The sequence below is a fragment of the Papio anubis genome, chromosome 3 (assembly GCF_008728515.1).
Source record: "Papio anubis isolate 15944 chromosome 3, Panubis1.0, whole genome shotgun sequence".
Lineage (NCBI taxonomy): Eukaryota > Metazoa > Chordata > Mammalia > Primates > Cercopithecidae > Papio > Papio anubis.
In genome coordinates, this window is record NC_044978.1 from 50,374,081 (window position 1) to 50,400,192 (window position 26,112).

A 26,112-nucleotide genomic window follows, 5' to 3' on the forward strand; every position below is an offset into this window, starting at 1 on the left:
TCAGGGAAAATCAATTAATGTTTCACATTAAAAGGGAGCTATGCTGTATTATGAAAACAGTCTGGGCTTGGCTGACTTTTTTTTCTCTCTGGAATTGGTTTCTATACCTATAATTATCTTCAAGTACCACCATAAAAGCCCTCCAATCTTTACCTCATGTTGTTCTTCCTTTGGGGCACTGATTCTGGACCCATCCAACTTTTCTACCAAGCCATAATTAGTAGAATTATATTTAATAATCCCCCCCTCCTACTGATGGGAGCAGAGGCGGCATCGAGCGAGTACAGCAGCAGATAATGAGGGCTGCAAAGATTCTCCCTGAATTGTATCATCACATCCAGCAAGCAATATGCTGCCACCGTCAGCCAGCATCAGCCTCAGCAGTGCGGTGACCTCTGCCTCGGTGACAGTTAGAAACAAGGGAGACACATACTACCTGTGCTTTTTCTCTCCCCTTAACTAAAAAAGTCATATCCTTAAAAGAACATGCACAGTGCTGCTCTGTTCTGCAGCTGCAAGGTTTTTCTAGGTGTGGAACAAGATATTTCCAAATTTCCTTCAATGCAGGACCAGGTGTTACATTATTGATTTATTCTACCAGTGGGATTCAGGCCCAATAAAAGATACGAGGTTTTAGCTTCAGCTGTACTAACCAAGGTCTCACTCAGTTGGGATTTCATTATTTCACTCTTCATGTTAACCGTCATGTGTTACTCTGAGTGCTTATTAGAATCTATTTTGTAATGAAATAAATCATATCAAGTAATGTTTCCAATAGTAAAAATGATCGATTTAAGGGCACAAAGACTCCCTTTCTCCATTCTTACAGCAGAGAAAAAAAAGTAACAAAAACCAAAAAACCCCCAAAAAAGTTGTATTCCAGCGACTTGTTTTGTTTCCGTTCTGTTTGTTCTAAAAGGATCCTAAATAAAATGGTTTTGCTTTTAGATTTAGAGGATGCCCCACCTGACATAAGCTCAGATAAAAGAAAAGCATTTATGTGTAATCTCTGGCAGATAGTGAAACTGGTTCTTATATAGAGTCATAAATTTTACTGCTGGAAAGGACCTTCAGGAACATTTAGTTCAGCCCCTTGTGGGTAGTAAATGGAGGTAACTGCGTGGTACCTTACCTTCAAGATTGAAGTTAAAGTTACTTTCTGAGAAGGAAGTTTGGAAAAAACCCACAAAAACAAAAAAACAAGCAGAACATGTAATGAATACGATCAGTCATTTATAGAAGCAGTTGAACTGAAAGAGATAATCTGTAAATGGGCAGCTGAAGACCTGTCTGAAATTCCAGTTCTGAAGGATCAGCATTATATTCTATATTGTAATGTTAAAAATGGGCAAATTGTATTGTGCCTGTGTTACAGAGTGGGATATGCATGGGATATAGGCAGTTTTTAATGGCGCTAAAGAGGAGTAGCTGTGTGTATGCATCACAGTTATAGTTGAAGCAAATTGGTCAGCCTCGTGAGAAGACATAATCTCTCACTACGAGGCACCAAGTAAGGGATCTAGAGGCAGGGCAGGTCCCAGGAACAGTACCTCAGGCTCCAGATTGCTTTCCGTCTTCTCAGATAGCTTCATCCTGGGGCTGGAAGCAAGAAGGTGGCAGCTGTCCCAAAGAGCTATCTTATGGGGAAATTTTTTGTTTTCAGTGAAAACTGAGAAAAAATTAACCATGTTGGTGAGGTGATGACCACCTCAGCAGTAAATTGAATGTGACAAAATTAAAAACTTGGAGCCAAAGGTTGCTATGAAATGTACACGCCTTGAGAATCCACAGCTATCTTAGGGAGTGCACTGGAATTTCCTATGGAGAAGTTATAAAGGCTTGAGCCTAGTTTATTCTTTTTTTGTGCTTGTCTAAGGGGCTACGTGGCCCTAAATGACATCTGGGATACCAGGGAAAATCTGTACATTGGCTTTCTTTGGGGGATTAAGAAAACTCCTTTTACTATACTGTGAACATCAGTATAAACTTGTACTTTTCTGTCTCAAGATCAGATGTACACAATGCTTTGTAACAGTGAAGATACAGGGGGTTTATAGGATATGAAGTACAGGTCAGGGTCAAGGAGGGACTCGAAGTTTACATGAAGGAAATGACCTAGAACAAGTTGTTTAGAACATGATTTTCTCCAGATTCCCAGGTCAGGCACCTACTTAAGCAGGGTGAGAAATTCTGCAGTGCTGACGTCAGAGCAGATTTTCAGCATGTGCTAATACTTGCAGGAAGTGAATTTTGTAGTAGTTGGGAAAACTGGTAGAGGAAGGTGCTTGATACATGTTTGCTAATATACCATTTTAGGTTTAACAAAAAGTGTGCATAAAATTTGCTGGAGTCTTAGAAATATAGACTGACAGAATTGGAAGGGAATATAAGGTGGATCCTTTTTTTTTTTTTTCCCAAAGGGACAGGACAAAAGATGAAAGGAGGGTTAATTAACCAAGGACCTAAAGGAAAAGAATGCTGAGAACCTGCAAATGTAGTGTTAGGGAAGCTGAAGTTCAGAAGGACATAAAACATTTCTAAGTTCATAGAACAGGTCCAAATGAGAAAGCTGCTGTAGCTGGATCCAAAATGTTTAGTTAATCTAGATGCACCCACTAACAGACTTCTGCTTTGCCTGGTGCGAGGACAATGTGGTCAGGTCAGTCAAGCTTTTTCTATCAAGGTAATTAGTTTTGAAACAGGGAAGGGTAGGAGAATACTGGTAAAGATGAAACTGAAGAGTCAGAGAACCTCTGTTTGTGTTAATGAGTTTTAAGGTTTCTGGCCTGGAGGAATGACACCCCACAACACTGTGATTTCTTGAAGAAGGGATTGTAAAACACACTTGGTGATCTAGCAAGACAGATGCCAAGAGATGGAAAATGTGCTAGTTTTTAGAAAGTGGAAAGATGTGGGTCCTGAACGTATCAACATGTGAACTTGATGTTTGTTGATAAATAGTTTTAAAGATGAAGCAGGGTAATGAAAACGTGGAAGCAAAAACAAGTCATGTTAAACTAACCTCAAATGCCATTTGATAGCATTAATAGATTCGGATAAAAGTTAAATGATACAGGCAAATCATGTTGTACAGTTTTTCAGGATACCTCATCAAGAATACTGAGAGTAGGCTGTAACTGCTAATCAAATGATTTTATCACAAGAATGAGGATTAGTAAATTAGTTAATCTAGAGGCAATGATTTAGTGGCAGGCTTCAAGTTTCTGTTCCAAGTTTTTTATTCTTTCCTTCGCAACTTGGGGAGGCAGATATAGATCACTTACCTAATAAGCAAATGTCTTAAACTGAGATTAGTAATAACATACTGAATGACAGATTCAGAATTCAAAATGGCGTTGTAAACATAGAACTATGGAATTAAAATAATAAGATTTATTCATGAAGTAAAATGAATGTATTGAAATTAGAAAAAAGGCAAATGAATAGAAAAGTAAAAAAAAAAATTGCTATATATAATTTCATTAAAACAAAATCCCCCAAACAAACCAAAAACCCCCCCCAAACCAAGTCAAAGAAAACCTGGCATAAAGCTAAATGTACATCAGCCTTTTTGGTTTCTAAATATTGACCCACAAAGGGTCAGCTAATGCCACTGGTTGGACTATCTTTAAATTACTATGGTTAGTTCTCAGCACATTTTTATACAAAGATTACATGCATTCCAGTGGGCTACAAGCAAGGGAAAGCAAGATTCTGCAAGCCACATCCATGAAGAGGGGTGTATTTATTCATTCATTATTTCAGCAAGCATTTATGGAGTGCTGGTAAGTGCTAGTGACTGTGTGAGGCATTAATTAATAATGCATTTTGTCTGTTGGCTAACAAAGGAGCCTGTTCAGGGAGGCTGACAAGCAGGCCAATGATAAAGTACATGGGTCCACTGGGATAGGACAGCATGGGGAAGAGTTTAATCTTTGGGTACATTCTTGACAGCCTGTAGGAATGAACCAGTGGAGACAGGAGAGAAATGTGGAGGGAAAAACAAATGGGAAAGCGCAGTGGCTAAAAAGATCCAGCTGGCACAATTGGGAGTAGGAAGTAGTTCGGTGTTGCTGGGGTGTGGGTCGCATGTGAGAATGGCATGAGCTAAGGCCAGAAGTAGACTGTGGTCACTACTGGACAAACTAAGGAGTGTGACTTCATCCTAAGAGCTTGGAGAGGCAATAAAGGGTTTTCAGCAGTTGATATGATGAATAATGTAATTTAGACCAATCATTCTGGCTTCTATTTGGGTGACAGATTGGAAATGATGAATCAAGGTGACCAGGAAATGGCTGGAGCATTTGTCCAGATGAAGTTATAAGGGCCCGATTTCAGGGGTGGCAGTAAAGATGGAAAGGTAGATACCTATTTTAGAGTTACGAAGGAATTAGCACCCACCGAACTTTGGGGTGGAGAGAAGAAGAAGGAGTCTAGTCTGATTTCCAGAATTTTAACCAGTGTGACTTGGTGGATAACAATGTGAAGAGACAGGAAATTTAAGAGGAGGAGCAGGGTTGAGGAACATGTTTACTTTGAGGTTTTTCAAGAAGATCTCCAGTGATGGCCAACTGGCAATTGGATATATAAGTCTGGAGCTTCAGGAGAGGCCTGTGATGCAGCTCCAAGTTTGGAGGCAGTTCTGTGTAGGTCAGCCTGGGATGGTATCTGTAAGTCAGGGAAGAAGGGGTATGGATAGAGGTATTAGGAACACCAACATTGACATGATACACACAGAGTAGCAATAGGAGTCTCTGCAAAGATGACTAAGGAGTAGCCAAAGGAAAGGGAAGCAGATTTCAAGACGGAATGCACTAGAAATACAAGAAATACAAGGATAGAAATATGCCATAGAATTTCCCAACCCAGAGGTCATTGGGGGCTGCATTGAGAACAGATTGATTGGTGTGCTCTGGGCATAAGTCTCCTTAGAGAGTTGAGAGTACATGAGAGCTGAAGAGATGGTGGCACTGGAGGTATACTTCCCTGAAGCTAAACTTTGGTGTAGAGCAAGGATGCTGAGATTAGCAGGAGCTTTGCCCATACTGTTTCTTCACTAGAAATCCTGCCCCTCATCTGGTCTTTTCTGCCTGCTCAACACCTGTTAAAACTTCAAAGCTCAGCTAACAATAAATAAGAAAATATAGGCTACAGAGTTGTTCATTTCAAGGGACTCTTGCCCACCACATTGGAATGTTGCATTTGCTCTGGGTGTCACATCCTGAGAAGGTCACTGGCAAATTCAGTGATGTAAGTGATCCTGAGTTCCATGCCTTCCACTGAGCTATCTCAGTACTGTGTGCTGCCTTGGCTATCACCCACCTCATATTGCATCCTCATCGTATTTCCCTGTCTTTCTTCTTGAGGCCATTGTGAATGTCTTGGGAATAAGGACCATGCTTTTTTCTTTCTTTTTCTCCTTCCTTCCTGCCCTCAATAGACTTACTATCCAAGATCTGTCAACAATGCTCAGACAATAACATCAAATGAGACAAAGGCTATGAGCCAAGCCGTGACCTACCAGCTTGGTAAAAAGGTGGTGCCCTTATGTGATTTTTCTGTACATATCTCATCACTTATTTCACCTCATAATCTAAAAAAGTATTACTTTGGGAGAATGTGTTCATGGCATAAAACTGCATGTGTTTGGATCATCCAGAATAACTATTTGTTTTTTTCTATAATTCCTCACATCATGTGGGTTAAAGATACATTCTTGCATTTGACAAATATTGGGGTTGAGTACGAAGTGCTCAAAATGAGAAAAAGAAGGAAGGAAAAAGGAAGGAGGGAGGGAATTTGGATCAATTTCAGGAGAGGTAGCACAGTGGTTAACACACAGGTTTTGATATAGTACAGAGCTGGAATCAATGATTTAACTGGGAGCCTCAGTTTCTTTATCATTAAATGGGTTGATAACTATACCTATCTCTAGCTATGAAGATTAACTTACATAATACATTTACTATATCACTGCTGTAACTACTTAAGTAACAGCTGCTATTGTTATTCTGAAGGAATGTTGAGGAACCTGCCTTAGTTTGCAGAACTACATTAGGCTGAGAGAAGGATCCGACATATCTCAGCCACAAGTGGTGGGAGTCAGATCTGCAAAGACGATTTCTGATGAATGCATTTCCAAGCTCTGTTGACTCCATCCATGTCTGTCTTACATCCCTTCTGCCCTTGCCTTGTCATATGTGTGCTGATAGCCTACCTAGGCCCTCCTAACTTCCTGCTCTTGCAGAGATTTTTGTAACTTCACTTCCTTTCAGTCACTTTTCACTGCCAGAGGACTCTTATGCAAACACAGATCCTGTGTTAGCACTCATTCATTAAAAACCTCCAGTGGCTTTCCTTTATTCAGCTAATCTCCATAAATGTCACTTGAGGCCTTCAGGACTCCTTCCTCTGTGGCTTATTGAAACAAACTTGGGCTATTACATAGGCCCTTGTTTAAATATGACAATGGCACAAGTATTTGACTTTGGTCCTTATTTAAATTACCTGAGCCTCTGTTTTTCATTTATAAAATGAGGATTATGATATTTGCTTTGTGGGTTGATGTAAGGCTTAGAGATGATGGAAATAAAGTTGTCAATGCATGCTCAAAAAAACTATAGCTAGTATCCTACTAAACTGCTTTTCTGTTTTCTGTATTTTCTTACCCTGGTGTCTCTTCTCATATCTAAACTATGGAACATCCTACTTTTAGCTTCCCACTCCTGCCTTTTAAGCACCCCTAATTCAATGAATTGAGTATGATTATCCTTGAAGATTTCTACCCAGACTGGTATCAAATGTAAACATTGCATAATCAGAAAATCATATTCTTAGTTTTAATGAAACCAACAGTAAGTTTCAAATTTTTTTTTCATTTACCTTGACTTTAATGTGTATGTTTCCTCATATCAGAGTTCCATAATAGATATGTAAATTGAGAAGCATGAAATATGGAATTTAGGAAAAGCAAACTTAGACAGGATTCCTACTGTGGTAATTGTCAAGACGAAAACGGAGGATTAATGTTTTATGTCTCTTTGGCTTGACTTTTCAGCCTTCTGGGTGTTCCTTCAACTTAGTAAATACTATTATTTACCAATTCCATGGCACATTTGATCTCTCTCTTGATCATGTGCAGAATATACCTTAAGTGAATATATTGTTGGCAGGAATGATGGATTTTACAGAATACCTGAGCTGTAACAAATATGTCTTGGGAAGAAAACAGTCTTACTTTTAAAAGTTTCAAATGGCTTGTTTTGATAACTAGAGAAGGCATGAATTTAATTTGGAATCGAATGTCCTGAACCCTCTTATACATTCTTTTCAATTCTTGAGGAGTTGAATGGTGTTTATTGAAGAAGGTAGAGGAATGTTCAAGTTTAAGCAGATTTCTTTCCAAGAGGCCCTTTCAAGACCAATGTATTAACAGCTAGGTAGACAGTATTTCCATATATTTGTGGAAAGGGGGCAATAATTTGAATCTTTCGGAATCATAAGTTTAAGAAATTAGAATCAAATACAATTAAAAAAATTGAGAAACCCAGAGAACAGATAATTAGTTTCATTTGGCAACTGGATGGGCTTTCTCTCTTACTCACCTGTGATCATCCACAGGCAATGCTTGAGCCAAGATGTTTCAATAATTCTTTTTTTTTTTTTTTGAAACGTAGTCTCGCTCTGTGGCCCAGGCTGGAGTGCAGTGGCATGATCTCAGGTCACTGCAAGCTCCGCCTCCCGGGTTTACGCCATTCTCCTGCCTCAGCCTCCAGAGTAGCTGGGACTACAGGCGCCCGCCACCATGCCTGGATAGTTTTTTGTACTTTTTAGTAGAGACGAGGTTTCACCGTGTTAGTCAGGATGGTCTTGATCTCCTCACCTCGTGATCCGCCCGTCTTGGCCTCCCAAAGTGCTGGGATTACAGGCTTGAACCACTGCGCCCGGCCTGATGTTTCAATAATTCTTAACTTCCTTTAGCTCTAATGCTGGGTAGAGACCTGTCACATGCCAGATGATATAGCTTTGAAGATCAAAATGAAGACATGAGAGTTAGTTCTGTTTTTATTCAAAGCTGACATTTTGTTTGTGGAAGAATACGGATCTTCTCAGAATCATATGATACACTGGCTTCCTATCATCTAGGCTTCCTCTGTATTTTCAACCTGAGGATAAGAATAATATGGCAATCTCGTATTCAGTGGAATTTCAAACAATGAAAAATTTCTACTCATCATGAACACTCCTCCCCAACTCACACACAGATCAGTTCTGAAATGCTGCAAAATGTTAGTCTTAAATGTTCAGATAATTCAATGATGTTTTGCTCTGCTAATACAGGGCCCATGTGTTGACTGTTGTCTAATTATTTTGAGAATTGACAAGTTGCCCTTGAATAGCAAGTATGAGTTAGCTGTACTGGATAATGTTAGTAATGCATCTGGAGAGTTTTCAAAGGAGATTTTATAAAAAGTTTATTTAACTATGTATATATATTTTTAATGTACATTTGTTATTGGTATTCCTTCTCTTAATCTACTGGTCTGAATGCTCACAAAGGAGAGCTGCCTGTGCAGTATTCTTCTCAGCTTGTGAGTCAAATAGGTAAATCACTGGGTCAAATCCAATTGGTTCTAGAAAGAAACTAAACCTCTTTAGCCTATGCTGGGTGCCAAAGAGATTATGCTTTTGATGTTCTTGGGGCTAATTTTGGAGCTGCAGTTCAATGGTCTAATCTTTTCAAATGTATTCACCTCTTACACTTTACCTCCAAATCCTTCCCTCAAATTTAACATCCTCTGTTGTCTGGTTGCACTAGCCAGAACTAATAGTAATATGAATTCATGTAATGGACAAATCATTCTCCCTTTGCCATTTTTTATTGCTTGCATCTGAAGTTAAGATTCTAGAATTCATTCCCTTGTCCTACCTCCACTTCTCTTCAAACAAATTCAGACACTTAGGGATCTCATACCTCCACTCCAGCTTTGCTCTAACCCAGAACACATCTAGTTTCTTCTGCTGTTTCATTTCTTACCCTTGCCCTTACTCCCTACTTATCCAATTTTAGAAAAAATGATAAATCTTAGATCATAAAATAGGAAGAAAATAAACTGTAGTTAAATGAAACGTAGGTCCTGCTTTTGAATATGTACTCATTTAGCTTTTTTTAGTGACACTTCACCCATGCACAGAACCAACTTTCCTCAAAAGATAATTTGACAAAAATATTTGAGTAAACTAAGCAATATTCAACAATCTAGCATAATGAAACATTCTAATTGCGTTAGCTATTATTTCCTTATGAGAGAAATGGAGCAGAAAAGAAAACAGAATGAACTTAAAACATTATTTTCTCTTAAATTTACCTTTGTAGGCATTGGTCTTCATACATAACAGCCATTTATTTGGAGGAAAGCTGGGAGTCACTGAAGCAAACATTGCTTTATATGAACTATGATACAAGATCAATAATGTGGCTGGTGCACCAAGCAAAAAGAGCTCAAGATTATGTTGCTGTTTTCTTTTACTTTTCGGTCAACAGAAAAAAGAGCAGAAATAAAAGAAATAAAATACAAAGAGAGACATTTTCATCCCCCAGTTTCGGCTTCCATTCTCTAACACCCCCCAGGGAAATAGTGTGCAAGACAGTGTAATTACCATCTTAAACGGTCGTTCTAGAACTTAAAAAAAGAAGCATCTAGGATATCAGGCTTTCATACATACAAATAACAAAGGCTTCTTTGATGAAGTTTCAGTTGGCCTATTAATGATATTTGACTAGTATAGCTTTGTACATATTTTTCAATTATTTTAACCTATGTGTGTTCTTATTTTTAAAGTGGGTTTCTTATAACAATCATATAATTGGGCTTTTCATTTTTAAAAATACAGTCTGACCATTTTCTGCCTTTTAATTGGGGTATTTAAACCCCAATATGATTATTGATATGGTTTACTTAAAATTGTAATCGCCCAGTGGGTTCTTCTTGCCTGTGCCTAGACAGATTTATCAAGACAGAGGAATTGTAATAGAGAAAGAGTTTAATTCATGCAGAACTGACTGTATGGGAGACGAGTTTTATTATTACTCAAATTAGACTCCGGGAAAACACAGGGATCAGGGTTTTTAAGGATAATTTGGTAGGTAAGGGGTCAGAAAGTGGGAAGTGCTAATTAGTTGGGTCAGAGGTGAAATCATAGGAAGTCAAAGCTGTCCTCTTACACTGAGTCAGTTCCTGGGTAAGGGCCAAAAGACCAGATGAGCCAGTTTATTGATCTGGGTGGTGTCAGCTAATTCATCGAGTACAGGGTCTGGAAAATATCTCAGGCACCAATTTTAGGTTTCACAATAGCGATATTGAGAGACAGTACTAGCTGGATTTCCTAGGCTGACTAAGAAACCCTAAGCCTAGCTGGGAGGGTGACCACATCTGCTTTTAAACACGGAGCTTGCAACTTAGCTCACACCTGACCAATCAGGTAGTAAAGAGAGCTCACTAAAATGCTAATTAGGCAAAAAAAGGAGGTAAAGAAATAGTTAATCATCTGTCGCCTGAGAGCACAGGGGGAGGGACAATGATCAGGATATAAACCCAGGCATTCAAGTCAGCAATGGCTACCCCCTTTGGGTCCCCTCCCTTTGTATGGGAGCTCTGTTTTCACTCTATTACATCTTGCAACTGCACACTCTTCTGGTCTGTGTTTGTTATGGCTTGAGCTAAGCTTTTGCTTGCCATGCATCACTGCTGTTTGCTGCCGTTGCAGACCCGCCACTGACTTCCACCCCTCTGGTTCTGGCAGCGGTCCACTGTGCTCTTGATCCAGCGAGGCACCCATTGCTGCTTCCAATCAGGCTAAAGGCTCACCATTGTTCCTGCATGGCTAAGTGCCTGGGTTCATCCTAATCGAGCTGAACACTAGTCTCTGGGTTCCATGGTTCTCTTCCATGACCCATAGCTTCCAATAGAGCTATAACACTCACTGAATGGCCCAAGATTCCATTCCTTGAAATCCATGAGGCCAAGAACCCCAGGTCAGAGAACAAGAGGCTTGCTGCCATCTTGGAAACAGTCTGCCACCATCTTGGGAGCTCTGGGAGCAAGGACCCCCCGGTAACATTTTGGTGACCATGAAGGTACCTCCAAAGTGGTGAGTAATATTGGACCACTTTTGCTTGCTATTCTCTCCTATCCTTCCTTAGAATTGGAGGAAAATACTGGGCACCTGTCGGCCAGTTAAAAACGATTAGCGTGGCCACTGGACTTAAAACTCAGGTGTGAGTCTGTCTGGGGAAGGGCTTTCTAACAGCCCTCAACCCTTCTGGGTTGGGAGCGTTGGTCTACCTGGAACCAGCTTCCACTTTCATTTTTCCTGGGGAAGCCAAGGGCTGACTAGAGGCAGAAAGCTGTCGTCCTGAACTCCTGGCATTAGTTGGTTGAGATCATGACACAGCCAGAAGTCTCTATTCAACAGTTGCCCATGCATGTGCCCCTACCTTTCCTTCTGACCCATACTTCCTGGGTCCCGACCATGACTTTCTTGAAAGTGTAGCCCCAAAATTCTCCTTACCTCTGAATCTACTTCCTCTGATCCCTGTCTCGCAGGTACTAATGGTTCAGACTTTCATTTCCTCTAGCAAGTTGTATCTCCAAAAGCATCTAAGGAAGCTCTATGCTGTGTCCTTAGGCCCCTAGGCTGTGAACCCCAATAGTCTTGTCCCTGGTGTCCCTCCCAATTTAGATATACAGCTCTCGATATGAGCAGTTATGTGGGACCCATTCCCCACTACCCTTGCCAGGGCCCCAAGTTTGTAAAGGGCTAGGAGAAAAGAGAGAGAAAGAGAGAGAGACAGAGGGGGTAGAGAGAGAGGGACAAAGAGGGAGTCAAAGAGAGAAAGAAAGAGAAAGAAGAAAGAAAGAGAAAGAAAGAGAAAAAAGTAGTAAAGAAAACAACAACAACAACAACAGTGTGCCCTATTCTTTTAAAAGCCAGGGTAAATTTAAAACCTATAATTGATAATTGAAGGTCTTCTCCGTGACCCTATAACACTCCAATACTACTTTTTGTCAGTGTAAACAAGGGCGTAGCCTGAAAACACTGAGACCACTGACAACCCGTAGCCTCTCTATAAAAAAAATCCTTAACCAAGTAACCTGTGGATGGCCCAAATGCATTTAATCTGTAGCAGAAACTGCTTTGCTAACAAAAGAAAGACGAAAAATAACTTTTAGAGGAAACCTCATTGTGAGGACACCTCACCAGTTCAGAATTATCCTAAGTCAAAAAAGCAAAAAGATAGCTTACTAACTTAAATCTTAAAGTATGGGGTTATTCTGTTAGAAAAAGGTGATTTAACATTAACCACTGAAAATTCCCTTAACCCAGCAGATTTCCTAACAGGGGATTTAAGTCTTTTTTTTTTTTTTTTTTAAATTTATTTATTATTATTATACTTTAAGTTGTAGGGTACATGTGCATAACATGCAGGTTTGTTACATATGTATACTTCAGCTATGCTAGTCTGCTGTAACTCCCATCAACTCTGCTCATTTACATCAGGTATAATCTCCTAATGCAATCCTCCCTCCCTAAGGATAGGTGGCCCCGTGTGTGATGTTCCCTTCCTCTGAGTCCAAGTGGATCCTCTGCTGTTCAGTTCCTACCTAAGGAGTGAGAACATGCGTGTGTTTGCCTTCTGTTCCTGTGATAGCTTGCTAAGAATGATGGTTTCCCAGCTGCATCCATGTCCCTACAAAGGACGCAAACTCATCCTTTTTATGGTGGCTGCATAGTATTCCCCATGGTGTATATGTGCTAAGCATTTTCTTAATCCACCTTTCTACTGATGGATACCTAAATGGATTCCCAAGCTCCTTGCTATTAGAATAGTGCTGCAATAAATATACGCCGTGTCTTTATAGCAGCATAATTTATAATCCTTGCAGTATCCTCAGTAATGGGATGGTTGGGCCATGGTACATCTAGTTCTAGATCCTTGAGGAATCGCTTATATACTGTTTTCATAATGGCTGAACTAGTTTACAATCCCACCAACAGTAAAAGTGTTCCTATTTCTCCACATCCTCCAGCACCTGTTGTTTCCTGACTTTTGGAATGATCACGCATCCCAACCGGGTGAGATGGCATCCTCATTGTGGCCTTTGGATTTGCACTTCCGATGCACAAAGTGATGATGAGCATTTTCACATGTCTGTTGGCTGTATGAATGTCCTCTTTGAGAAATGTCTGTTCATATCCTGCCCAATTTTTTGATGGGGTTGTTTGTTTTTCTGCAAACTGCCTGGAGTCCCTTGCAGGTTCCTGGATATCAGTCCCCTTGGTCAGACAGAGCAGACTGCAAAAAGACTTTCTCCCATTCTGTAGGTTGCCTGTTCACCTTGGATGGTAGCTCTTTGGCTGTGCAGAAGCCTTTAGTTTCAATTAGATCCCATTTGTCAATTTTAGCTTTTGCCGCTTGCTTTTTGGTGTTTTAGGACATGAAGTCTCTTGCCCATGCCTATGTCCTGAATGGTACCTAGGGTTTTCCTCTAGGATTTTATGGTATTAGGTCTACATTTAAGTCTCTAATCCATCTTGAATTAATTCCTTTCGTATAAGGAGCAAGGAAAGGATCCCAGTTCTCAGCTTTCTACCATGGCTAAAATAATTCCTCCCAGCACTACTTTATTAAATAGGAATCCTTTCCCCATTTCTTGTTTTCTCTGAGGCCTTGTCAAAGATCAGATGGCTGTAGATGTAGGCTATTTCTGAGGACTCTGTTCTGTTCCATTGGTCTATATCTCTGTTTTGGTACCAGTACCATGCTGTTTTGTTACTGTAGCCTTGTAGTATAGTTTTCTGAAGTCAGGTAGCGTGATGTCTCCAGCTTTGTTCTTTGACTTCTAGGGACGTCTTGAGATGCGGGCTCTTTTTTGTCTCCATATGAACTTTAAAGCAGCTTTTCCACCCTGTGAAGAAACTCATTGGTAGCTTTGATGGGGATGGTATTGACCTATAAATTACCTTAAGTAGTATGGCCATTTCTACGATATTGATTCTTCCTATCCATGAGCATGGTATGTCTCTTCCATTTGTTTGTGTCTCATTTCCACTGAGCAGGCTTGTAGTTCTCCTTGGAAGAGGTCCTTTTACATCCCTTTGTAAGTTGATTCCTAGGTATTTGATTCTCTTGAAGCTAAATTGTGAATGGAAGTTCATTCATGATTTGGCTCTGTGTTTGTCTGTTATTGGTGTATAAGAATGCTTGTGATTTTGCACATTAATTTTTAAATCCTGAGATTTTGCCAGTTGCTTATCAGCTTACAGATTTTAGTTGAGAGACAATGGGGTTTCTTTAAATATACACCAAGTGTCATCTGCAACAGGACAATTTGACTTCTTTCTTTCCTAACTGAATACTCCCTGATTTCTCTGCCTAATTGCTCCTAGCCAGAACTTCCAACACTCATGTTGAATAGGAGTGGTGAGAGGGGGCATCCCTTGTCTTGTGCTAGTTTTCAGCGAATTTTCCGGTGTTTTTGCCTATTCAGTTATATTGGCTGTGGGTTTGCTTTTCATAAATAGCTCTTATTATTTTGAGGTATCGTTCCATCAATACCGAATTTATTGAGCTGCTTTAGCATGAAAGGCTGTTGAATTTTGTCAAAAGCCTTTTCATCTATTGAGATAATCATGGTTCTTGTCTTTGGTTCTGTTTATATGCTGATTATGTTTTATTGATTTGCAATGTTGAATCCAGCTTTGCATCCCAGGGATGTAGCTTCACTTGATCATGGTGATGTTTTGATGTGTTGCTGAATCCGGTTTGCCAGTATTTTATTGAGGTGATTTCTTGCACCGATGTTCATCAGGATATTGGTCTAAAATCTCTCTTTTTGTTGTGTCTCCGGCTAGGCTTTGTATCAGATGATGTTAATTTATAAAATGAGTTATAGGAGGATTCCTTCTTTTCTATTGATTTGAATAGTTTCAGAAGGAATGGTACTAACCTCCCTTTGTACCTCTGGTAGAATTCAGCTGTGAATCCATCTGGTCCTGGACTTTTGGTTGGTAGGCTATTAATTATTGCCTCAATTTCAGAGTCTGCTGTTGGTCTATCTAGGGATCTAACTCTCCCTGGCCTAGTCTCTCGGAAGATGCACCGTCCAGAAACCATCCACTCTCCAGATCTTTCTCCAGTTTATTTGCATAGAGGTGTTTATAGTATTCCTCTGATGGTAGTTTGTATTTCTGTGGGTCGGTAGATATTCCCTTTATCATTTTAATTAAGCATGATTTGATTCTCTCTTTTCTTCTTATTAGTTCTATAGGTGGTCTGTCAATTTTGTTGATCTTTCAAAACCAACTCCTGGATTCATTGGATTTGAGAGTTTTTGTGTCTCATCTCCTCTCCAGTTCTGTACTCTGATCTTGTTATTTCTGTCTTCTGCTAGCTTTCAATGTGTTTGCTCTGTCTTCAGTTCCTTTAATTCAAGCATGTTAGAGTGTCAATTTTAGATCTTTCCTGCTTCTCTTGTGGGCATTTAGTGCTATAAATTTCCCTCTACACACTGCTTTAAATGTGTCCTAGATTCTGTATACACTTTTGTTCTCATTGGTTTCAAAGAACATCTTTATTTCTGCCTCTCTCATTTCTCTGCTATGTACCCAGTAGCTGGTCTAGAGCAGGTTGTTCAGTTTCCATGTAGTTGAGCGGTTTGATTGAGTTTTAAAGGGAGTTCTAGTTTGATTGCACTGGGTCTGAGAGATAGTTTGTTATGTAATTTGTGTTCTTGTACATTTGCTGAGGAGTGCTTTAGTTCCACCATGTGGTCGATTTTGGAGTGGGCATGATGTGGGTGCTGAGAAGAATGTATATCTCCTGGGTTGATTTGGGGTGAGAGTCTATAGCTGCTCATTAGGGTCTGTCTTATGTAGAGATGAGTTCAATTCTGATATCCTGTTAACTTTTTATGTCTCAAGTTGATCTGTCTAATGTTGACAGTGGAGTGCTTGAAGTCTCCCATTATTATTGTATGGGAGTCTAAGTCTCTTTGTAAGTCTCTAAGGACTTGCTTTATGTAATCTGGGTGCTCCTGTATTGGGTGCATATATATTTAGGATAGCTAGCTCTTCCTGTTGAATTGATCCTCCTTTACTATCATTATGTAATGGCCTCTTTGTCTCCTTTTGATCTTTGATGGCTTCTAAAGTCTGTTTTATCAGAGACTAGTAGTATTGCAACTCCCCCGGGCTTTTTTTATTCTCCATTTGTTTGTGAATCTTCTCCATCCCTTTATTTTGAGCCTCTATGTATGTCTCTGCGTGAGATGGTCTCCTGAATACAGCAGACTGATGGGTCTTGAATTTCTTATCCAGTTTTAAGGTCTGTGTCTTTTAATTGGAGCATTTAGTCCAATATACTTGCTACAGATTGTTATGTGTGAACTTTATCCTGCCATTATGATATTAACTGCTATTTTGCCTGCTAGTTGCAGCTCTCTTCCTAGCCCTGATGGTCTCTTACATTTTGGCATGCTCGGCAAATGGCCGGTACCGGCTGTTCCTTTCCTATGTTGAGTGCTTCCTTCAGGTCTTTTGTAAGCAGGGCCTTAGTGGTGACAAAATCAAGCATTTGCTTATCTGTAGTTGATTTTATTTCTCCTTCAATTTTATGAAACTTAGCTTCATTGGATATGAAATTCTGCTGAAAATTCTTTTCTTAAGAATGCTGAATATTGGCCCCTCACTCTCTTTCTGGCTTGAGAGTTTCTGCCGAGAGATCTGCTGTGAGTCTGATGGGCTTCTGTGGGTAAACCTGACCTTCTCTCTCTGGCTGCCTTAAGATTTTTTCTCTCTCATTCCAACTCTTTGGTGAATCTGGCAATTATGTGTCTTGGAGCTATTCTTCCTCGAGGCATCTTTGTATGTTCCTCTGTATTTCCTGGATTTGAATGTTGGCCTGCCCTACTAGGTTGGGGAAGTTCTCCTGATGATATCCTGAAGAGGTTTTTCTAAATTTGGTTCTGATTTTCCCCTCACCTCTGCGCACCCCAATCCAGACGCAGACCTGGTCTTTACATAATCCCATACTTTTGCAGGCTTCGGTTCATTTCCTTTTTCTTTGTTTCCTTCTTCTCGCTTCCATTTCTATTCATTTGATCCTCAACGCTTGATACTCTCTTCCAGTTGATCGAGTCGGTTACTGAAGCTTGTGCATTTGTCACGATTTCGTGGTTGCGCGGGAGCCAACTTTTCATTTCCTGTTTTAGACCTTCTCTGCATTAATTACTTTAGCCATCAATCGCACTTTTTCAAGATTTTAGTTTTCGCGCCTGCGGCTATAATTCCTTTTAGCTCTGAGAAATTTGATGGACTGAAGCCTTTTCTCATCTCACAAAGCACTCATCTAGCTTTGATCCGGTTGCTGAATGGCGATTGCACTTCCTTTTTGTCGAGATAAGGCTCTTATTTTGACCTAGCTTTCTGCCCTGCTTTTCCCCATCTTTGTGGCTCATCTGCCTCTGGTCTTTGGATGATGGTGATACTGATGGGGTTTTGTGTAGGTGTCCTTCCTGTTTGATAGTTTTCCTCTAAATACTGTGACTCCCTCAGCTGTAGGTCTGTTGGAGATTGCTTGAGGTCCACCCAGACCCTGCTTGCCTGCATCAGCAGCAGAGGCCGCAGAAGATAGAACATTTCTGAAACAGCCATACCTGTCTGATTCTTTTTGCTTTGAAGCTTCCTCTCAGGGGTGTACTCACTCCCAGAGGTATGGGGTGTCAGGATCGTTCCCCAGTGGTGGGATGTCTCCAGTTAGGCTACTCAAGGTCAGGGGACCCACTTGGAGCAGGGAGTCTGTCCCTTCTCAGATCTCCTAACCCTGTGTTGGGAGATCCACTGCCTCTCTCAAAGCTGTCAGGACAGAGTCGCTTATGCTTGGCAGAGAGGTTTCCTATTGGGTTTGTTATTGTTTACTGTGCCCTGACCTCTAGAGGTGGGAGTCTACAGAGACAGGCAGGTTTTGAGCTGCTGTGGAGCTCCACTCCAGTTCAAGCTTCCCAGCAGCCTTTGTTTACCTAACTTAAGCCTCAGTAATGGCAGGCGCTCTCCCAGCCTCCTCACTGCTGCCTTGCTGGTAGATCAAGTGACTGCTGTGTTAGCAATGAGGAGGTCTGCAAGTGTGGGACCTCCTGCCCAGGTGTGTGGGATATGATCTCCTGGTGTGCCTGCTCTGTTTAAAAGCACAGTATCAGTGGGAGCTACCCGGATTTTCCAGGTGCTGTGCGTCTCAGTCTCCGGGCTAGGAAAAGGACTCCTTTCCCCTTGTGGCCTCCCAGGTGAGGCAAATGCCTCCTTGCTCAGCTCACTTGGTCGGCTGCAGTAGGCTGACTAGCACTGGACTGCCTGGTACTTTCAGTGAGGATGAACTCCAGCCTTAGCTGAAATGCAGGAAATCACTGTCTCCCCTAAGGGGCCGCTGGGCGGCCAGGGAGTGCTGGGAGACTGGAGCTGTTCCATTCGCCATCTTACCTGGGCCTCCCTCTTTTTTTTTTTTTTTTAAGACGGAGTCTCTCGCTCTGTCACCCAGGCTGGAGTGCAGTGGCTCAATCTCGGCTCACTGCAAGCTCCTGGCCTCCTGGCTCCCCAAGCATTCCTCCTGCCTCAGCCTCCCGAGTAGCTGGGATTACAGGCGCCTACCACCAGCTGCCTTTTGCATTTTTAGTAGAGAGGGGGTTCCCACCGTGTTGTACACAGATGGTCTCGATCTCCTGACCTCGTGATCCACCTGCCTCGCCTCCTAGGTGCTGCTGGGATTACAGGCTTGAGCCACCACTGCTACTCGCCTGCATCCCACTCCCAACATCTTCCCTCTTAAATTCTTGTACTTTTGGATTTTAAAATGATCGACTCTGGCTACTTCCATGAATTATAGGAAATAATTAGCTGCTAAACTTTATTTTACATCAGAAAGTTTAGTGCCATGTTTGTTAACAAATGTCTTTTATGTTTCTTAGAACTGCAAGATCTGCCTCTATGTTTGGCAGCTTCCATAATACACATTTAGTTGTGTTTCTACACTGTGTGACAGAACATATTGCCTTCATATTCCTAACCTCAAATAAGAATTTGTCTTTAAATTTGTGACTTATGAACACATTAGGATACAAATCTCTAGTCTAAGGTCTGTGAACCTATTGAAATGGTGTAAAATTTGTGTGAATGTGCCTTATTTTTTTCCTTGGAAAGAGGCACATAGCTTTTATCAGTTCTTCAATGAACTTGTTGACTCCCCAATTTTGTGGCAGTTTTCTTTTTCTGCTTCAGTTTTGTCAACAATTATGGCTCCATAGCGTCATTTAGATAATCTAAATAGGTAATTTCCTCAAAGGAGTAGTCCATTGAAAGGAACATAGGAATCAACAGTCAATTTTAGGAAATTACCAATAAAATTAAAATGGGAGAGTTCCCTGACCCCGTTGTGGGACTTGCAATAGGGGTGTGGCTCATTTGCTGGTCCGCTGCATGCTCAAACCCCTTATGGGAGTAGGAGCATGCAGATGGGCAGGTGCAGGAGCTGGGGTGAGCACTTTTGGGCTCCAGGCTCACTGTAGCATCTAGGGATATATTAAACTTAATGCTCTTTTAGCAGTTGCTGTCCATGGATGGCTATTCCAGCTCAGTGGAGAGTCAGGGTGACAGCCTTTTACACCCTGCCATCCTGGTACCCAGGTCCTTGTCCAGGATCCAGAGAATCAGGTCACACGAACTTGAAGGATGGTGAATGTGGGGATTTTATTGTGATGGGGGTGGCTCTCAGTGGGATGGATGGGGACCTGGAAAGGGGATGGAGTGGGAAGATGATCTTCCCCTGGAGTTCAGTCGTCCTGCAGCTGATCTCCTCTCCGACTGTCCCCAGCCAAAATCTTCCCGATGTTCAGACACTCCTTCTCTTCTTTCCTTCTCTGTCATGCCATTCTGCCACTTTGCCAGTGGAGCTTGGAGTTTATATGGACACAGGATAGTTGCATGGCAGGCCAGAGTGGTCTTGGAAAAGGCAACATTTGGGTGCAAAAACAGAAATGCCTGTTCCCATTTAGGGCCATGGGTTTCCCAGCTTCACAGTGGGGTCTTTGCTGGGGAACTGTCCCCTTCTACCCAGTATTTCGCTGCCTCCTATTCATATCAAAATTAAGTCAGGGAGGAAATTCTTATGTATAGTATTAAGTCACATTATATTTCATTAGAATTAATGTGAATATTTTCATGAGAACTAACATGAATAATTAGAATCAGAGTGTAGTGTTTCTGAAACCGTAGCTTAAGTAAACCAGAATTACCTGTTCCTTATACCAGAAAAAGCAAATAGGAATTTTGAGGGAGAGTGCCAAGGAATCTGTATTTAGTTAAATTTCTTTGGCAATTGTGGCATACACTGAAGTTTGAGAACCACCAATAGACAGTATGTTGGAAAACTACAATTTTTTTCCTTTAATGATAAATGAAATGAAATACACTTTTTGAAAATACAGCAAGAGTTATAGCCAGCCAGCCAACGTGGTCAACTAAATGTAATTAATTTTATGATGGATTTGGTAATGGTCATTTTTTCCCTGAAAAGCGATTTTGTGCATGCACATAAAGGAAAAACTGACATCCTTTTGTTGAAACTGTTTATGAAATGCTATCTTTTGAGATAACATTTAGATGGCACTGTGTCTGGTGGGAGAGGGTTTTCAGCTCTTGTCTGTTGATCTTGAGGTTTTGTTGCACTAGGGAATAAAACACTCTGTGTTTATATTCACAGAAGCAGAAAGTGCTTTCTTTCCCCCAGTCCCTTCTTCCTAAGATGTCATATCTTGAAGAAAAACAAAACAGAAAAGGAACAAATTTATTCTCAGAGAGCTTGGAGGAGCATGAATTATTTATTCTTAGAAATCTTCTACTATCTTTGCATGAAAGAGAGCCCTATTATTAAAAGTGAATGTTTCTTTTTCTGCTTGTCAATAACTGGGAGATCAGAATGGACTGGCTGTTAGATAGCTTCCTCCTTGGAGACTGAGCTCCCTAAGGCAGCCTCTGCAGCAGCTAAGTTATTTTTAAGACAATATAATCATTGGAACTGATATATTAACACTCACAATTGATGTGACAGGGGTCTGCCACTGAGGCAGTCTAAGAGGAAGAAAAGGCCATTAAAGTGATCCCAATTACCTTTTAATTATGAATTAACACATTTGCATAAATCACAGCACAGAGAATTTCTGGATGCATGTGCATGTATGTGCTTAAATTGCCTGGGTTTATTAGGTTCCTTATTTTCTTCCAGCTAGGTTGTGCCATAAATTCTCAACTACCTTCCTCCTGGAGCAGAGAAAGTCAATTCTTCTTGCCTGGGGAAAAATTTAAATTTTCCCTTGATGCCAGTAATCTCATTTTCCTTCCAAGCAGTTGTGCAAATGAGAACAATCGTTTTTTGTCTTTTCCAGTTCATAGTGGGCTTCTCTAGACCTGAAAGAACATGGTGCTTCCTTGATAAAATAAATTTTGGTTAGGAAGAAGCAGCTAGGCATTTCAATCCCAGAGGGATGGAAAATAAGGGGGAATCGCAAATTGGGCTTGTCATTCTGCTGGGCAGTGACTTTGGGAGTCACAGCCTCCTGTGGCTCACTGAGTAAGTGGTTCTCTTTGCTTTAGGGTAAGTGGTAAGCTGGAAACTGTTAGCATTTCATTTCTGAAAATAAAATACTAGCTGTTTGGAATCAGCTCTTCTTGTTTTTATCACAGTTGAGGAAGTCCGCTATTTGAATCATTGTTATATGAATTCCTGTATGTCCAATATATGCACACTCTCCAGCCTCTTTGGAAAAAAGGCAGTGTGTGTTGACTTCCTTTTGATAAAGTAGGTAACCTTAAAAAAAGTCAAATGTCAAGGCTGGTAGAGGGCAAAATTTAAAGGAAAAATAATCGGTCTTTGGTGTCACAGCTACCTACCCTAATCTTGGGCGTTCCCTACCCCTACAAGTGCTCAGGCCTTTGTGCCACTGACAACCCATTCTCACTCCCAATTTCCATCTCTCTTTCTCCTCTCCCTTCCTTTCTTTTTCTTATTATTATCTAGGAGCTCAATATATTTCTGTGGAGCAAAAGATTACAAACAACCCAAATGCCCATCAATAGTGAGGGCTGGTTAAATAAAGTGTGGCACATCCATTTAGTGAAATACAATGGAGCTGTAATAAAGAATGGAGGAGCTCCATGTACTGATAAGAAGAGATCTCCAAGATTCATTGTTAAGTGAAAAATAAAAGGCACAGAACAGTGTGTATGTTGTATCTTTCATGCTATCTTTTGTGAAAAAAGTGCTGAGGGAATAAGAATCTGTATTCTTATTTCCTTGTATATCCTTTAAAAAAGTCTGGAATGATAAATAAAAATACCTAATAACAGTGACTAATGCTGAGGTGGAAAATCATTAGACGGGGGGAGATATTTCTCTACATGCCTTTAGATGTTTTGTTTATTTATATATTTATTTAAAAATGAGCTTTTCATTGAAGTACAACATGTATTCAGAAAATTGCAAAGAACCTCAATCTACAGCTCAAAGTGTTCATCTGTGTAATCAGCACCCATATCTAGGAATAGAGCGTTACCTGCACCTCAGCAGTCTGCTCAGGTGTGCTCTGGTCACTACTTGCTCCCCAGTGACTGATAACCACATGGATGACTGCCCACTTCTGTTAAAAATTAACCACTAAAATAGGCAAAATCAAAATTCTCATACAAATATAAAATGCACACATGTCAAAGATTTTAACTCATCAATTAATGAGGATACTGGTGAGATATTGTGATGGTTAAATTTTATGTGTCAATTTCACTGGCCCAGATTAAAGATCATTTCTGGGTGTGTCTGTGAGGATGTTTCTGGATGTGATTAGCACTTGAATCAGTAGATTGAGAAAGTAGATTGCCATCCCCAACTGCCTGGGCATCTTCCAATCTGTTGAGGGCCTGCATAGAAGAAAAAGCAGAGGAAGAAGGAGTTTGTTCCTTTTTTCCTACCTAAACTGCTTGAGCTGGGACATCTCATCTCATCTCATCTCATCTCATCTCATCTCATCTCATCTCACCTCATCTCATCATCTCATCATCTCACTTTCTCTGGCCCTCTAATTGGGATTTGCATCATTGGCTCACTTGGTTCTCAGGCCTTCAAAATGAATACTGAATTATGCTGCCAGCTTTCCTGGCTTTGCAGCTTGCAGACATCAGATTATGGGACTTCTTGATGTCCAGGATATATATATATATGTGTGTGTGTGTGTGTGTGTGTGTGTGTGTATGTGTATATCTCCTATTGGTTCTGATTCTTTGGAGAACGATGACTAATCCAAATATATATTTAAGAAACCACTTCAAACAGAATCCAAGAACAGACACATATATAGGCAATTAGGAATGCTGAAATAAATTAGCTAATAGATGCAAAATTAACCAATATCCACAAGGCAATAATCAATTATACCTTCAGTTGACAAAATTCATTTATGTATCTACAGACAAGAGTAATTTGCATTACTATTCATTGTCTACAACTTTTTAAGCTGTAAAGTAGCACAAAGATAATGAAAGGCACAGGCTGCCAGTAGAATCAGACAACAGAGAGGGCTGTGTTGTAGGAAAGCAGCTATAGTCCATACCTAATGAAAGGATTTGGCAGTGTTCCAAACTTTATTTACAAAAACAGACTGGATTTGACCCACAGACGTAGTTTGCTGACCTCTGCCCTAAACCTTCTACAAATGTACTGTTTATTTTAATGTAAATATTTCAGAAAACCTTTGACCAGGTAGATACAAGGTGCAGACAACTTTATTGTTAAGACTCTTACAAAAATCACATTTAAACAAATATTAGGCTGTTCTACTTTTAAATAGATAGCACTCAAGGATGGTGTACTTTCCAAGAATCTTGGAAAGCTTCACCTCAAAATACTTGCCTCCTTATGTCCATCAATCCTAAACTTTTATATCTTTATATTATTGAGCCCTAATCACGCGTTCTACATTGAGCTGAGACTTCTCATTTCCTCTCATCTCTGGTCTTCAGGTTGGGATTTACATAATTGGTTCACTTGTTCTTAGGCCTTTAGAATGAATGCTGAATTATACCATCAAGCATCCTACAATTTACAAACAATAAATTTGTAGGTTTGGGTCGGAGGTCAACAAGCCAAACCCAAATCTTCATAATTTTCCTCCCCTACCCTGAGATGCTGCTAAAAGTCTGGAAGATAATGCTCTCCTTTACTGTGGTAAGCAGTAAACTCAGCTTTATCTTCTGAACAGATAATTTGGTGATATATTGCAGAAGCCGGCATTTGGCAGAGCTACTATGAAAATAGTACTGTGATGGACAATCTCATACATATCTTTTGGTAATGTAGGTATACATTCCTGTTGGGTGTGTATCTATAAGAGGAATTTCTGGGTCACAGGACATGCAGATGTTCTGTTTAGTTTTCTAAAACAGTTGCTTTCGGACTTTTTGATATTTGAATGTATCATCTATTAAAAAAAAGTAAAAAGTAAACATAAAAGAGCAAAGTCAATATAACCAAAATATTCAATTATCTAACAATCAATAAAGAAAAAACTGTGTTTCATGGACAAAAATATCCTGTTTTTTACAAAGATATGTGTTATGCTAAAGCGCATCTAATTTTTTAAGGTCGGTTGCAGTTAGGACCAAATATACCTCAAGACTGTTCAATTCTTTCAGCTCTAATTCCTTGCTTGTTAAGCACACCTCTTATTATAAATTGAGTTTCTGGAGATACCTTGTGTACCAGATACCCCTTTTACTTTACCTTACATACTCCTGGACTTCTGATTTGAGCTATAGATAGAGGAACTAGCTGGATTTGGGCAGTCTTTGACTCACATTGTACTGACAGTAACATGCCTCAAGCATACATTGTGTGACTTTTGCTTTTGGCTCTAGGGCTTTCAAATGACACAATGTAGGACACAGGGGGAGCCCAGAAGTGAGGGTTTTGGGGTGGTAATGTTACCTGATGCAATGTGTAACCACTGGCAAATGATGGATAAATGCATCTCCAAAGTTATGTACCAGCTCCTGAATTAATTCCAGCCTTTGAACCAATTCCAGGAGGCTTTGTCTTAAACATAAAAGTTGGATTCTTTTAATCATTTAACCATAGCACAAATATTATGTGTGTGATTCACACTGAGTTGAATACAGTTAAATTCTGTTACAATGCTGTAAATTCTTTGTGAAGTTTGGAGCCAGGGGGCTGGTCTAACGAGGAGAATTGGCTCCATTGTCATCTGATGATTTCATCTGTGAATAGTGACTGCAAGTCCTGTCTAGAATTTGGAGAGTCCTATGTGAAGTGCTCCAGTTCCAAGTCCACATATTATTTCTGAACACTAGCCCTAGCCAGTGGTTGTGAACAATGCCCAAACTGTGCACTAGCACCATGACTCAGATGTTCCACTTTCTATTTTCAGCTTAACCAGGCTATATTGACCTCCATGAGACTACATCTTTTTTTGCTTTCTTTTTTCTGAGACAGGGTCTTGCTCTGTAGCCCAGGATGGAGTGCAGTGGCGTGATCTGTGCTCATTGCATTCTCCGCCTCCCAGGCTCAAGCCATCCTCCCACCTCAGCCTCCTAAGTATCTGGGACCACAGGTGTGCACACCATGCCTGGCTAATTTTTTTTGTGTGTGTGTTTATTTAGTAGAGACGGAGTTTTGTCATGTTACCCAGGCTGGTTTTGAACTTCTGAGCTCAAGCAATCCACTCAAAGTGCTCAGATTACAGGTTTGAGCCACTGCATCTGGCCAAGACTAAGTCTTATACCAGCTATTTCTTAAACCTTCACACAAAACAAGTCCCTCACACAATTACACACAGTGTTCCATGCTGTTTGTGAACATTCCATCACACTAGCAGACCTGACCTTAAGATTTCCACTGTACAGAGAGGATCTGGTGCCCAGTATGTGAACAAAGGCAGGGACAGCTGTAAAGCTATGCCTTTGAGGCACCACACCTGAGGAAAAGGGACCCAGGTAGAA